Below are 15,708 nucleotides of genomic sequence, written 5' to 3' on the forward strand. Positions count from 1 at the left end.
TGGAACTTGTGGGAAGGCTGCCTGGTGAAGGAGCTCACGAGGAGGCCATGGAGCGTCCTTGTGCCATGGCAGAAGGCAGCAGGCTCCCACCTGTCGCCGTAAATTGCAGTGCTTTGCCTCAACACCAACTGGGTTTGGGGAGAATGCTTTGTCTCCATGCAAAGGAATTAATTGCGTTTCATTTTTTTCTGGACTGTCATCCTGATCTTAGCACACAAGAAGGAGCAGCGTCCTCCTGTTGCCATGCCTTGGCAGGGGTTAGGTGTTCTTGCAGCCAAAAGCCTGTTGCAGCAGCTGCTGCACGCATTTCTTGTGACGTGCCTCAGGCGTTCCCTGGGACAATGGTGGCACTGTGACACCGCTGACCTGCGGGTTCCTACCCTCAGGGCCACCTCCAGGACCCCTCGCCTGTAGCCTTGTCCCAGCTCGGTGCTGCCCTCAGACCCTAGGGGTGACCTGCAGGCTCCAAAAAAAAGTGAGTTGTGCCTGTGGGTGACACCGAAGTGTGGCCGTCTCCTGCTGGGGACAGTTTGTGCTCCTGGCTTCAGTGCTGGTGTCCCTGATAAACCAGGTCACCATTCCTTTGGGGACAGAGTGTGCGTTTTGGGGGCCTCTGGGTGACCTCGGGGTAGGGCCAGCGTGGCTTGTTGGGACAACATGTGGGACAACAGGGTCTGTGGGACAAGTGTGTGTGACAACAGTGCTTTATTGTGACAACAGTGCTTTCTGGGTGACAACAGTGCTTTCTGTGGTCCTTCTGTGCTGCCTCACCCCCTGTCCCTGAGGGGGAAGACCCCCCAGAGCCCCCCCATCACCTCAGGACCCTGTCAGCCCCTAGATCCCACTGGGGGGCACCCTCTTGTGCCCCCCCAATCACCTCAGGAGCCATGGCAACCCCTGGAGCTCGTCAGGGGACACCCCCTTGTCCCCCCCCAATCACCTCAGGGTTATTACCCCAATCACCCCCCCACACACACACACACCGCGCTGCCCCTTTAAGAGCCCCTTTGTCTGCGGCACATCCTTATTTACCCTCGCGCGCCTCAACCAAACTGCAGCCCGCGATTCACAAAGCCCGCTACGTCACCGCCCGGGGCCGGGCCTAGGCGCTCCCCGCCCCTTAACGCTGCCCTCCCGCTACGCCACCGTAAGCCATTGAAGGGCTCTCCCTAGCGGCTACGCAACCCGCGTAAGCCCCGCCACAACACCCCGCGGGCTACGCAAACAGCGTCCGGCCGCGCCGTTAGCCCTCCCTACGGCGCTAAGGCTCTTACGGAAGCGGCGTACGCGGCGGTGGTGAATAGGGAAGGGAAGGAGGGAGGGGGAGAGAGAGGGGCAGAGCGCGGTGTGTGGCGTGCCCGCTAGCCAATGGCAGCGCGGGGCGGGGCGGGGCGGGCGGGGCGGGCGGCCAATGGGCGGGGAGGGGGCGTGGCCGGCGGCGGTCGGGGTGTCTCGCGCTGGGTGACAGCTCGCGCGTGCTGATGATGGCGGTAAATAAAGGGGGGGGGGGGCGAGACCCCCCCTGAGGGGGGGGGGGGAAGGGGGAAAGGTCCCCCCCTGGGGGGCTTGGTTCGGGTCCGGGGAGGGGTGGGGGGGGTCCTGAGTCCACCCCCTTTGTAATGGGGGGGTCTTGAAAGGGGAGTGGGGGGGTTTTGGGGGGCATTTTGGGGGGGATTTTGGGGTGGGGGGGGGAGCTGTGAGGGGAAGGGGGTGAGGGGAGTTCGTGGCCCCCCCCCCCTTCTGATGGGGGGGTGTTGGAGGGGAGGGGGCGTATGGGGGGGGCTTTTTTTGGTTGGGGGGGCTTTTTGGGGAGGGTCTTTTTTAGGGGGGGCAGCTGTGAGGAGCTCCTGACCCCCCCCCTCCTTCCAATGGGGGGGGTCCTGAAATGGAGGGGGCTACGTGGGGGGGTCTTGGGGGTGTTGTGAAGGGAGCTGGGGGGGGAAATGTGTGGAGAAAGGGGTGAGGGGGTGCCTGTGCCCCCCCCCCCCCGCATGGGGACACCCGAATATTTTGGGGGGGGGTTCCCCAACCTGCTGGGGGGGGGGCTGAGGGGGGCAGCGCCGCCGTCTTTGTCTGCGAGGGGGAGCCCCCCCGGGGGGGAGAAAAAAGGGGTTGGGGGGGCGGGCTTGAAGAGTCCCTTGGGAAGCCAGGAGTCGGGGGGGGAATGGGGAAAATGGGCAAGAATGGGTGTTTGGCTGAAAAACTGCGATTTTCTGTGCGCCCCCCCCCCCCCCAATCAGACCCTGCTCGTGCCCCCCCACAGGGAGAAAGAGCAGAGGTAAGAGCGACCCCCCTGCTGTGACCCCACAGCTCCCAAAGCCCCATTTTATCACGGTTTGGGGCTATTTCATGCCATTTGGGGCCATTTCATGCTATTTGGGGCCGGGGGGCAGCTGCAGAGCCCCCCCTGAAGTAGAGGAGCTGTGGGGTGCCCGGGATGAGCCCACCCGAGGTTGAACATCCCTGGCTGCACCTCGGGTGGGGGGAGAGACGCCAGGAGGGCACCCCATTATTTTGGGACGAGCCAAAAAATTCCTTCGGAGCTCGGATTTGCAACGAGCGCTCCTTCGAGCTCTTTTTTGGTGTCAAATCTTGCGGGATTTGCTCCTTTTTTACGGAGGAGACTCTCGTGGAGCCCTGACTGCACCCCAGCTAGTGGCAGCCGCTCCTGGGCCGAGCTGAAAAAATAGGGATGGGATTAAAAAAAGGGGTGGCGGGATTAAAAGGGGGAAGGCTGGACCCTAAAAGGGGGTGTGTGGAGGGGGAGAGGGGGCTGCGAGCCCCGAGGGGCTCCTGGAGGAATGGAGGCAAAGCGACCGCGGGGTCTGGAGGGGGGTGAGCACGGGTTGGGGATGGCTGGGGGAAACAAAAGCATTTGGTGGTGGTTTTAATTGCTCTGAGAACAGGAGAGGTGCAAATATTTGGAAGTTGTGAGCGGGGTTTGATATTCCCGAGCCCAGCACGCTTTCGTACACCACGCTGCGAGCTGCAAACGCGGGTTTGTTCTGCCCCTCGTCGCTTTTCCGATTAATAGGAGCGAGTTCGAAGTGAGAAGGGTGGTTGGAAATTGGCAGCTTCTCAGCTCTGGAACAGTCCTCGGGCCTTGCGCAAGTCGGATTTGTCACGAAGAATTTTGTTTTGTGTTTTCTTCAGGAACAATGCTTAGCAATAGGCGCACACACGCGACGGTTTGCAGGGAGGAATGACCACCAGCGAGTTAAAATCGGGGCTTGATTTTAGCTGCCGTGTGTCCGGGGGCTGCTGCTGAAGAACCTGTGGCCGCAGCTGCTGAGGAGGTTTGGGTTTTGCAGCTGACGAGACGTGCTGGAGGCCCCTGAGGATGGAGGAAAGGTGAATGAGCCTCGTGTGCCGTGGCTTGCGAAGCCAAACGCCGCCTGGGCTGCTGGCTGTGTGGCCCGGTGAGCTCCGAGGAGCAGCCAGGGGGTTCCTTGAGGCTCCTCAGAGCTTTCGTTTGCTTGTTTGTGTCTCCTCTGCTCCACCTCAGACCTTCCAGTTTGTTTTCCTCAGTGCTGACTGCGCTTACTGGTTCCTAGTTTCCTTCAAATCATTGTTTGGTTCGCAGCACCTAAGAGTGAGCCACAAGGAGTACTTTGCCCAGCGCTGAAAGTAGCGTAAGGACTACACATTTTAAGACCTTATTTTAACTTTTTTTTCTCCCTCTTGTTAGCTATCGCTCTCCTGAAATTTCTTAGGACTTGTGCTAGGACTCACAAAGCAAAACTTAGCTCAGTCCTCGGCCAGTAGAAGATGTTAGCTGCTAGATTTACACTAGGAAGTGGAAATGCTTCAAAATCCAGCTGCTCTCTTACAAGGTACGTGTGAATTCTTTCACACCCGTTTTTGATTTGCAGAAGTGTAAAAAGGTTTCTGAAGCTGACCTCAGCTCTGAGTCAAAGCAAAACTGAGGTTTTTCTCCTAAAGTTGTTAGAAACAGAGAGGTACGAAGCTCGTTTGCTTGAAAACTTTGCCGGTAACTTCATACAGTAATTCAGATCAAGTGGGAGAAAAGGAAGATTTATTAGCTCTGCAGCAATGGCTCGCTCTGAGCTGTGTTCTCTGACGTGCTGGGAAAGACTGTCCACCTGATGCTTCAATGCCGAGAGCAAATTCGGTGCAAGAATCCTCTCTAGTGGTTGAGACACAAAGTGCAAAACTTTTACTGCAACAACCTTTGTGGTTTTCGTCTTGAATATTTCATCAAGGCTTTTGGTTGTTGTTTTAATTTATTTTTTTTTTTCCCCTGTGGGGAATGAAACCTTCGGAGACGTTCTCGTCTCAGCAGCCTGGCGTTAATTGCTCTGTGGAGAAACACTTCACCTTCCCCAAACCCTTAACCGCAGCGAACAGGCTGCTTGCTTTCGGCATGCTGGACAGAAAGAAGCCCCCGCTGTGCTCACCAGTGTCAGGGACTGGACGACCATCCTCACCGGTGTGAAACCCTGAACGAATTACTGCTCGGGACAGCGTGAGCTGCAATAAGCAAATCCAACAGATTTCTTTACCAGAAGCCAATAGATTTGTAAAATCTAATTTCTAGATGAGAACGTCTTGGTTGCTTGCTCATATTTTTAAGCGTGCCAAGGCTAATGCTCTCCACTTTTCTTTTTATTAGAGTTGAGATCAAAGGGGGCTCGGGCGAGGCTGTTGAATCGTACGTAGCTTGCAAGCCGTGGAATTACAACCCCAGCACGCAGGCTGCGTCCTGCGGTGGGCTTCAGATCTCCAGGGCAGCTCTAGCACGGCGCTGGAACAAAACACCTTGACGAGGGAGTGAGGGGAGAGAGAGCACATAAACACAGGTGTGGTGACGCCGTCCTTTGCCAGCGTCATAGGGAGGTAATTCCTAGATGGTCTAGAGCTAGTCAGGATATCTGCAATAATTTATATCGCAGAATATCACAGAAAATGCAAATCTGTTACCCTACTTCGGGCTGTTTTTGCAGGATATCCCCTCGACTTCTTGCTCCAGTGTTGAGAAGTGATTTATTACTTTGAGCGGCCTTCAGATAGGTAGAAACAAAGTAAACTTGGCTGCTTTGTGCTAAGTGTTAATTAGCTTTCTGTTGCATGATGGTAATGAGCTTACATTAACTATTGCGCCTCCAACACGGTACAAAGATGGGGATGAAATCTCCGAGAAAATGGCAAACTCGTTGGGGCGCAGCTGGAGTGTAAAAGAGATTTTAAAGGAGGCTCGCTAGCTAGCTTCCCCTAATTGGGTAGTTATCGTGTAATTCACTGAGAATTCTGTCTTTTAAGAACTTTACTGAGAAAGCAGAAGAAAACGTAGGCAGGGATTCGAAAGACAGCAGCTCTTTCCTCCCCCCGCTGCATACGAACGTTTGGCTGGGTAATTCAGCCGCCTTTTCAAATGAGGAAGAAAATTGAAATATGTGGATCTGACAGCCCAGAGGTACTGGGAGTGCATTTGAAATGTATCTTTTGTAACGTGTCATTCGTGAGAAATGTACTCTTAAAAAAAAATCTGACTAAGGAGATTTTTTGTCTCCTGTTTTGTACCTTTCCTAACTGGAATGCAGAAGGGTGCTTTAGCCAAAAAAAAAAACAACACATCTTCAGACACAGGAATCCCTGCAGAAGACTGGAGTTACTAAATACCATGCTCTATCTCTGCCTTTAAAAGCAAGTTTGATCTATTAGGGTACACCTCAGTGTGCAGTGTATATATATCACAAAAAACTTTTACGCTCAACCCCTCACCAAGTGTACTGAAAAATAAACTTTGTCTTTTTTCCCTCCGGGTGAACCCAGCGGCGGTTTTGAAAGACCCAATTTAATGGAGAAAAGCTTTAGTGCATTTATGTCCTTTTCAGCCCTTTCAGTCAAACCATGGAAGATCAAGTCAAGAGTTATGGGCCACAGCTGTGTTCCTCCATTGAGACCTTCTATAGGACATCAGCTGAGCTGATTAAGAAATGGTGACCACAGCTACGTTCCCTTATTCGCTTTGAAAGGCAAATCCGTCCACTTGATTGAGAAGCATTGCCTTGCAACCATATTTTCCCATTCGCTTTCAGTGGGCGGCTTAGATTTGATTAAGAAATACTGTCCTATAATTACATTCGGTCTCTCTCTCATGCTATGAAAAGCCTCCGAAGACAATTCAAGGTTTTGAACTTTCAATAAAAATGGTAGGGAAGAGGGATCTTTGCAGCCTGTCTAGGTGGATATGCAGATGAAGCGATAAGTAGCTTTTAGCTTGAAATACTAAAAGAGTATCTTAAGGAGGGCAGTCGGTGCTGGCTTCTGTTTCTGTGCTGCTCCTGCTTTGTTCCCCAGTTTCCTGCAAGGGATCAGTGGCTCTAAGCTTGGTTCCGTTCCAATAAGTTGATGACAAATGTGCTTTCCTCTTATTCAAATAGCAAAACCGTATTTTAGATTAAACCCTTCCATTCTTTTGGTGTGATGGGACCAGGCTCGTCTCCTGCCTGGTGCTGAATCCAACTTTACCAACTCGTTTTAGGTAGTTTAGGATTTCACATTACGTCGTATGTTAAATGTGTTCCAGCTGAATAACGAGTGCCTTGTGTATTAAGAAAATTACATAGATTTGTGGCTGACTTCTAGCTCGAGCATTATCTGCATAAATATTGAACTGTAGTCTATCAGAACAGATAATTTTTTCATACATTGCACTTCAGCAAAAGCAATTTGTCATGAACGCCTTTTTCCCCTCTGCGTGCGGATCCGTATAACTCAGTCAAATGAGGAGCTAATGGCTTTTTTGACTAATTAGGATTTGCGTTTCTCTTCGCTGTGTTTTTTTATAGTTGGCAATAGTTGGTGGGTGGAGGAAGAGGGTTAAGAATTGTTTGAAGCAGACTGCAGGGCTGTGTTTTTGTGTCTATAGATATGCTGCTAGAGCAGGGTGGCACTCTCTGCCTTTGGGTGCTTAGGGTTGTGTTTTTGGGTTGTTTTGTGGTTTTTGTTTTTTTGCTCTACTCAGTAATGAACAGTGACAAATGAGACGTCCTAACTCCGAGATCGTGGCTGCTTTAGCGTGAGCCAGGCGGGTGCTTCATGATGAATTAACCAACAGACAAGCCAAGTTTCGGTTCGACAAAAAGAAAACCCCGTCATCTGTCGGGTTGTAGATCAGCGCTTGGCTGTTGGGGCAGGGAGCCCAAGGTGATCTGGTGTCTGTAGCTCGTCGGGGTGTAACGAGACCATATAATTATGGCATCACGCTCCTGGAGGAGCGATGCCTCCAGGTTTTTCACCCAGTGACCTTCTGTAGTAGTCACAGGGTTGATTTCTTCTTGGTTCTTCGGGGAAACTTTTTCTCTCCTCCCTGTCCCATCTAAATCTCCTGTCCTGGAAGTGTAGAAGGCAAAAGCGATGAGTTCAGGCAGCTCGTTGAACCAAGCTGGCTCCTGTTCTAATTAAACCAAGGGACTGATGGCTAAATATCTCCACCCTCTGCCAGGAAACAAAAGTACGGGGAGGCTGCTCCTCGCCTTCCTTACAGATGTTGCTGGAGGGAACGTCAGGAGGACGAGGAAGCTGAAAGCAAAACCCTGTTTAGATGTTGGCTCAGTTGTTTCTTCTGCCCTGTGTTGTTGGTGTGTAGTGAAACCGTTTGCTGGTGGCATGGAAATCTGAGTTGTCGCATTTGGAGTATTTCACATGAAAATAAGCCCTGCTTCAATACGTGCTTGATTCCTTCGGTAGAGAGGAGTCATTAGCTTGTTGCTGTATGCGAGTGCCTCGCTCCCGGTCTCCGTAGAATTGGCCGTGGCTCCTGCAGCTAGAGGAGTAAACGTGGAGGGAACAAAAGCATCGTGCTGAGTACAAAGGAGCAGGTTGGTCTGGATAGCTCTTTCCCTGAGGAGAACAAAGTTTTTTGTTTTTTTCTGAGCTCAAAAAACACACAAACAGGGAAAATCTGTTTTAATTTTTGGGAGAAGTATTCTAGACTTACAATAGTATTAATTATTCTGGGGGGAAAAAAAAACAAAAAACAAAACATGTAGAGCTCTGCTGTTCTTTTAAAAGCAAAAGCACAAAAGAAATAGTTGAATCAGCTAACTGTTTATTCGCTGGAGTTGTGAGAAAGAGCCCTTAGCTCGGGTTTAATGATGTTTAATCATTCTTTCCAAAATACAAAGGAGGTACTAAAAGCTGTTCAGCTAAGCTTTAAAGAACTAATAGCTATAACTCAGATCCAAAAGTGATTTAGTTCCAGAGGTAAGTCCGTAATCCTACCAGCCACGAGTTAATCTGTCATCAGACTAAGACTGGAAGCAAATCTATTTAACTAAGAATAGTTAATTCACCTGAATGGGAGCGGCGATGAGGATCCTCCTCACAATCGTGACTTTATTTTGGGAGAAAGGAATAGTCGTGACAGAGGTGACATGAACTAGTGGTTTGCGAAGATGGGCTGAAAAATTCTGCTTGAATTTTGTGCCGTGCTTTCTCTCAACTTTTCAGGGGGGTTTGGTAGCGTGGCTCCCAGACCTGTCATTTTGGATGCTAGAAATGAATGAATCCTTGAATAAGAAAAATCATTTCCTGCTTGTTATAAAACGGGAGGGTTTTAGGAACAGCTTTTTGGGACGTAGGACTGTGACATCAGAACCTAGCTCACCTCTCCCGCTTTCCTTTTCCTCTTGTCCTTTTGTTGTTTCATCTCAAGACAAATTGATGTGACGAACCCTGACCTTTCAGTACGATAATTTATTAAAATAACAGATGCTGTCGAATTGGGCCTTGGCGGATCTTCAATTCTTAGGGAAGATTAACAGTCTGATATTTCCCAAAGCAGGTTCCCGCTTCCTACCTTGTTCTGCTCGCTCGGCGTGCTGCGGGGGGGACAATGGCATCACCCCTTACACGCTGCCTGCGACTTCCAGGAGAGGATTGCAGCCAGAACAAGCTTCATAACCTGGCAAATCAGGAATAATTCCTTGAGGAGGGGGGAAAAAAGTGAAACGTTTCCGTATCTACCAGGAAAGAGAGGCTCAGAACTTGTGTGCTTGCTGGTGGGCTGGATGTGTGGAAAAATGAGAGAAAAACCATTTATTTCTTCATTTTGTTGGTTCCTCTCCGTCTCCTTTTGCACACCTAGGAAGGGGCACGCTGCCTGGATAGATTTTTCCAGGCTCATCGGCTGAGGCCGTGCAAATCTCCCCGATTCTTTGTTGACACGAAAACGGAGGAGACCTTGGGTCGAGGCTTGGTCAGGTCGGCAGCTTCTGGAGGCGAGGGGCAGCAGCACCTCCCCTGCCCTGCACCCTGCACGTGGGTGCTGGTGCTTAGTGAGCATCCCGGCCCTAATTTGTTGCTTAGGCAAATGAAAAACGAGCTCAAGTCGTTGCCTTTGGATCAATCGGTCGCTAAGATTTACTCCGCTTCCCAGTGAACAGCATTCCTTAAAATCCATAGCCAATTTTCGAGCTGCTGTTCCCTTTCGCTCACTGGGTTTTCCAAGACTTAATAGTAGTTGATTGGCGAGTGGAGGCAGAGGAAATGATGGAGAGAGGTGTGGGAACCCTTCGTTATTTTTGTCTTGTTTTAACCTCCGCTCTTCAGCCACATCGAGGACACCTTTTGGGCTTAAAACACAGCGAAACGCGCCCGTGGGCTGCAGTACTGATATTTAATACTATTTGCCTATTCATTATGGCTGGGGAGATAATAAGCCCCAGCCTGCTGGGGTTGTCTTGTGCTTTATTGCTTCAGTAGATGGCACTGACATGTTCGTTTGACTGATTGCTTTATGTGTTGTATCAGCTGCGATGTTGTTTTAGATTAGTTAATAGTCTGCCGAAGATTTTGCCAAGATGAATATGAATTGAAATGGGGGAGGAAGAGCAGCGGAGGACTACCCATAACTTACCAAGTATTCACTCCCTGCTATAATCCGTCTTTGTGTCTATCACAAAGAGATTCTCGAAGAGACTGTTAGCCTGCTTCTGAATACGAGGGCTGTTAAATTGATCTCTGCTGCAGCCATCGGTTTTGTGTGCGAGCGGTGCCAGGAGAATTCTCTTGACGTGCTGGAGCTATAAAACTTCGCCTCGTACCTGTGAGATGGAAGGGGTTGGGTTGGGTTTGGGTTGTTAAAATCGCGTGCGTTTTGCTGCAACGGCAGGAAGCAATTAGCAGTTTTTTGCAAAAGATCGGGGGGACGGAGCAAGGCACTCCAGGTCAAAACGTAAGCTCTGACCTTGCTAAAGGAGCTCTTTGCAGGCGGTGGGGAATTGCATTTAATTTTGGTGGTGGTGTTGTGAAGGTGGCTGGGAACTGGGTGGAATTCTCGCTCGAAAAGGTCGAGGGTGGTTGTGAAGTGTTTTTAATATCTGATGCCTGAACTATTGCTGTCAGCCTCAACTCTGAATGCTTTGTTTATGTGGGAATTGGTGATGAATGCGGTGTATACTGAATATGAAAAACAGTGTTTAAGGATTATGGTCAAAAGAAGTAAATGCTGTCTGCATTCTGATGAAAAATCAGCTTTTTGGCTGCATCACAGCAGGCCGTGATTAGAAGGAATGATAAGGTAGGGTAAGTGGGGACGCGAGAGAATGGCTCTTTATCTCCTCTCTTCCTGCTTTGTTAGGCCACGCTGAAATCTAACATGGCTCGTTTTGTTTAACTTGTGCCTTGTTAATTATTCTTAATCTGCCTTGTTCACTTGTGCACAGGTCCTGACCCGGGAATACGTCAGCACGTACTCCATCCATCCCAGCCGCCTCGCTAAACTTGAATACTTGCCGAATTGGTCAGTGGTAAGTGAGAAAGGAAACAAAAAGGCATCGCTTTGGGTACGAATCCTGCCACTTTGGGGCCGGTGGGGAGTACAAACTGTCGCCTGGATTTCCAAATAGTGAAAATGGGTGTAGCTCTGTTCGCTTGGCTTCAGCACCGCTGACTTTACGCCCATTACAGCTCTGGTATTGTCTGCTCTGGCAGAGAGAGAGGGCTTTTTTCATGAGTGATGTTCAGGGGCAAACACGTACCAAACTTTAAAACCCCGTGGCATGCCACTCTGATGTTGTCACAATTATGGAAATAGAATTCATTGTGAATTCATGGATTCTATAAAGCTGCTTGCTTGACTCATAAAGTGAAATTATTATTTTATATTGGGCAGTTAGCATCTCCTTGCAGACTGTTCTAATGCAAAACATTTTTTTCATGTTTTATTCTGATAATTCAAATTGTATGTATTTGCTGTAATTGCTTCAGGCTTATACAGATGTAACTACCAGTGGAAGGGCTGAGCTGACTCTTTCCCTTTTTGACTGTTTCACTAGGACTAAAGGAAACATCGTGAATTGTTTTAATGCAGAGTGCCTCTTTTATACAGTGTATCTGTATCGTGTTTCCCAGCTTATTAACACTTCAAAAAGCCAAACCAAAAATAAAACCTCAGGAGCCCATGGAAAGAAAAGGGAGGGGGGGTTTAATGTGTTGCAATAAATGTAGAAACATTAACTTCCAGAACACCATGAACTAAGAAGTATACAGCATTTTAATAATGCTTTTTAACATCCGCAGCCATTCTGTAGCAAGTTCCCATAGTTTCAGAGAGCTGTAGGACCTGGATCCTTTTTTCCTGTTCATTTTAAGGTGACCCCAAAGAATAAATTACTATCTTAAATCTAGGTTCAAAAGGTGATCATTCTTTTTATTCATCTCTTGTACTTGGACAAGAAACGGCGTGGGTTTGGCTTAATAAGAATATTCATTTTTCATCTTTTTAATATTTCCACTTAAATATTCATCCTTAAAATATTTTAATTTTTAAAAACTTCCAAGCTTCAACTTGTATGGCTGGGGAATTTGAATAGCTGTGCAAATTGGCGAGTTTCTGAGGAGGGCTGTATTAAAACGCTTTGCGAGCTGAAGAAACTCGCCTTGCCTTCGCCCTTTTGTGATTATTTTCAAACCATAAACTGCCAGATATATCCCTAGTGGATGCTGAGCTGTCTCCAGTTTAAGAGAATCTTCATCAGGAAGGAATGTAGATAGAAGACACATGCACATTTGAAACTATTTGTTGGCCTGTGTAAAATGGGAGCGATTGCTCTTCGAGGACACAGGCAGCGTGCGTTCTTCTGGTTTAGCTGTAAATTTCTTCTAGCCCCAGAAAAGCAGTTTGGTCTTTTTCTAACTTTCTGGTTCGAGCCTTTCTGGTAAAGGAAGTTTCTATCTGCAGAAACGGTGGTTGGGCTGGGATGTCCAAAGCAGCTCAGCAAGCACAGCAAGCAAAAAAGGCAGGGGGAGGTTCCTGTAGACTCCAGGCATTGCCTTGCTTTAGGAGCAGGGGCTGGGGGGCTTTGTACTTTCTGTTCAGGCTTCATCAGCTTGTTCACAGAAAATTTCAGTTTATATGAGGCCATAGATTTTAGAATGCCAGTCATGTTTAAAACAGCCTGTGGGACATTAAAACTTTTCCTGGAGTACTCAAAATTCCAGCGTTTTATGGGAAAAAGAAAATGTTTTCCCATCGCTGCTCCTTTCCCAGGGAAGCTCTGAGCACTGGATTGAACGCAGCTTTAACAATTTCTGTGATGCTTGGTGGTTAGATAGAACCTGTAAATGTTAACATTTTCTACAGGTGTGGTCTGTTGGGGAGCTGTATTTGGGGTAAATGTGTCCAGAATGGGTGGGTTCTGCCGCTGCCTGGTGTGGGATGGGTTTAATATCCAGTGTGCTGTGGGACTGGGACCTTAATGCCTCTGGTTTGGAAGTTTTGGGACGCTCACATCCACCAGCTGATGGAAATGCGAGCCAAGAGGTGTCATCCTGGTCAGGTATCCCCCTAAAACTACAGGAACTTCCTAGGGAGGATGGCTGAGCTTCCCCAAGGCGATGAATCCCCAGATTCTGGATTTGAGCCCGCAGCAACGCGTGCGCTCGCAGCAGCAGTTTAACATTGACATAGTTATAATTAACTTAAAGGACTAAGCAGAACTTTCCATGGAATTTGGCAGTGAAGTCCTGTTTTAGTCGAGCTCCCTTGTGGTTACAGCTTCGAACTGGAGCAGGGCTGCATGCGTGGTGCCGTGTGCTGGGCACGCGGTGTCTTTTGCACAAAATCCTCCGGGCTCATGGCAGCACGTGTGGGACACTGGCCACCTCCCAGACGGGGATGTGAGAGCTTCCAGAACTCCAGAAACTTGGGATTCGGATGGAGGAGTTCTTTTTCAGGGCTCTGGGAGGTTGCTGAGCTGCTGCCCTTGCAGCTGATGCTCCAGAGAAATAAAATCCGTGGGGTTTGCAGCTCGGGGCGAGCGCCCATCCTGCTCGTGGTGATCGCAGCCAGGACAGGAGGGAGGTGAGAGCAGCGACTGCTTTTGCTGTCACAGCTGAAGGCTCCTGTCACAGCTAGTCAGAGCCCTTATTTGTCTGCGTGTCTCTTAAGTTGTGGTTTATTCATGTATTCACAGTAGCTATTTAATTCACTGCTTTGCTTGCCTTTTCAAAGAAACCCCGTACACCTAATCATCTGTAAATTTTCCAAGCGTTACTTCTTTTTTTTTTTTTTTTTTTTTGTCAGTTGGGTTAATTTGCCTGTAACTAACTCGATAGTGTGTCATCTTGGATAGAGAGAAGCCAGCCACTGTAGGATATAAAGCTGACAATTTTTAATAAAACATGCTTTCAGTATAATTGAAAAAAAAAAATCTCTAGGGCTGCCGTTAATCTTCGGAGGCGCAATCTGAAAGCCTGAAACCAGCAGGGCTTGGACTGGAGGAGTAAAGGGAGAAACCCAAACCCGTTCTCATTCTGCCAAGTGGATGGCTCTTGGGAGAAGAAGTGGAGGGAGAGCTTGTGGAGTGTTTTCTGCTGTGCTGCCCGAGCTGGTAGCTGTGGACCGTGCCCAACTTCAGAAGGACAGACAAGACCTGCCCAGGTGATGGGGCCACGGAGCTCTTCCTTTTCTCTAAAGAAATACCAATTGCACGATGTTTCGGTGTGCAAGGTGCCATTTCTTGGCTCCCACAGGCTTTGGGAACCGAGCATGGGGTAGGAGTTTTGCTGTGAGCACGTGGAGGGCTTTTGCTGGCGGAGGAACGTGGCTGCCTTCAGCAGGGAGTTTTTTTCCCCAAATCCCGAGCAGCTCAGATGACATGTTTTCATTAGACATCTGGTTGAATAATTGGTTCCTCACAAATGGGTAGGTTAAAATAATCAGAGGAATAAAGTTTTTGAGTAATTGTATGCAATTTTTAGCTATATATTCTCTCTGATAACTCCTTAATTTGCATTTTCGAGTATTTGCAGCAGGCTAGAAGTTCCACTCTGAAGTTGTTTGGAGAAAATTGTTTGGGGGCAGGGGGCCTGGAAGGTTCTTGATTTTTGCACCGAAGATTTTTAAACTTCAGGGGTGAAATGCTGCGTATTTGTGTAGGATACCTAGTTCTGATGGAACCCCAGAATCTCTCAGGATGTTTTTCCTGCGGTGTTTTTAAACAAAACGAGAATCGCAAGAAAGGCAGGCGTGTTTTATTTAATGCGATAGCAATTCCCCGCGGACTGCTGAAATGCTGCTGTGTTTCACTCTTGCCACTCCCGGGAGAGGGATAAATGAATGAAAGAATCATTCAGTCTGAGCTTCCCACCTGTCTTTTAGAGATGACTTCCAGATTGCAGCTGAAGGATTTTTGTGCCGGTATTCCGGGCTCTTATTTGTTCTGGAGCCAAGCCTTGAACAAATGGGAAGCGCACCGAGTTTCCAAGGCTAAGCATCCAGCGCCTTTCCTGATCCATAAACTTTTTTTCTTTAACTTCACAGACATTTAGTTAGAAAAAGAAAGTAGCAAATGTCAACAGATCTGCGCAGATGGCTTTAATCAGTTTCCAAACGTGTAACAATGGTACAAAGGAATATAACAAAGTCATGTGTTTTATTTTAACACTCTCTTAGTGTTAAGATTTTCTGCTGCGTTTGGTTCTTGAAGTCATTGCAGGATCTTGCAATAAGCTTTCCCAGGCTTACGAGCCATACAGGTAAAGAAAGCAGGGTCTGACCCTGTGTTTAAATGTGTTTAAGTTATTTGCAAGGTGAGAATTTTTCAGATTGTCTCTGGAATGTTCCTGGTAGTCCAAGAGGAGCTGGCTAGTTGTAATGCAGCTCCACGCTCTTCGGGTACCACTGCTCCGTGAAAATCAATGAAATTGTTCCTCCTGCCCCCACCTCTTACCTGGAAAAGGTCCAGGCAGGCAGGAAGGGATGGCTCTAGCCATATAGCTTTCTCTTCAAATGAGATCCACCTTGATGGAAGAAATCGTAAAACCAAGAAAAAAAAATACAATTTATTACTATGATGTTATGTTGTGATTGCCAAGAGAGGAGTTCTCGTAGTTTCTTTCCAAGACCTTAAAATGCAAGATGTTAATTCACCATTATTACGCTGCCTGCCTGCTCATGGCTTATCCTAGACTGTCACATCAACCACAGAAACTTGGGATCGCTTTATCTTAAATGGCTCCAACTCTGTAATCTTGGCAGGGTTCCCCCCTCCCTGCCTTGTGCGACTCTGTACAGGTTCTGACTCATCTCTGTGTTTCCCTTTAATCAGGGCTTTTTAATTTCTCCTGCTAGCGCGATGTTTTTTATCCTTTCTAGGAGGTTGTGGCAAGCTGTTTGTTTACCTACATAAAACAGAGGAACAAATTTTGGGCTTAATTGTGTGCATGTGTCTTCCCCTG

The 15,708-nt window shown here is 48.3% G+C and overlaps 1 protein-coding gene across 17 annotated transcripts in view; it reads left to right on the forward strand.

The window, feature by feature from the left end:
• The first annotated feature begins 1,100 nt into the window (after positions 1-1,100).
• USP49 (ubiquitin specific peptidase 49) overlaps positions 1,101-15,708 on the forward strand; it is a 33,601-nt gene continuing 18,993 nt past the window's right edge. For 5 of the 17 annotated variants that reach the window (XM_068659889.1, XM_068659902.1, XM_068659887.1 and 2 more), the window contains exons 1-2: positions 1,402-1,490; positions 10,692-10,775. The gene's annotated coding sequence lies outside the window, so the exon portion shown is untranslated. Of the gene's footprint in view, positions 1,297-1,401; positions 1,491-3,327; positions 3,352-3,424; positions 3,834-5,713; positions 6,174-7,447; positions 7,845-10,691; positions 10,776-15,708 lie in introns of those variants that run through there. The other 12 variants (XM_068659893.1, XM_068659899.1, XM_068659891.1 and 9 more) reach the window with 8 other exon arrangements.

The sequence above is a fragment of the Anas acuta genome, chromosome 24 (genome assembly GCF_963932015.1).
Source record: "Anas acuta chromosome 24, bAnaAcu1.1, whole genome shotgun sequence".
In the NCBI taxonomy this organism is placed as follows: domain Eukaryota; kingdom Metazoa; phylum Chordata; class Aves; order Anseriformes; family Anatidae; genus Anas; species Anas acuta.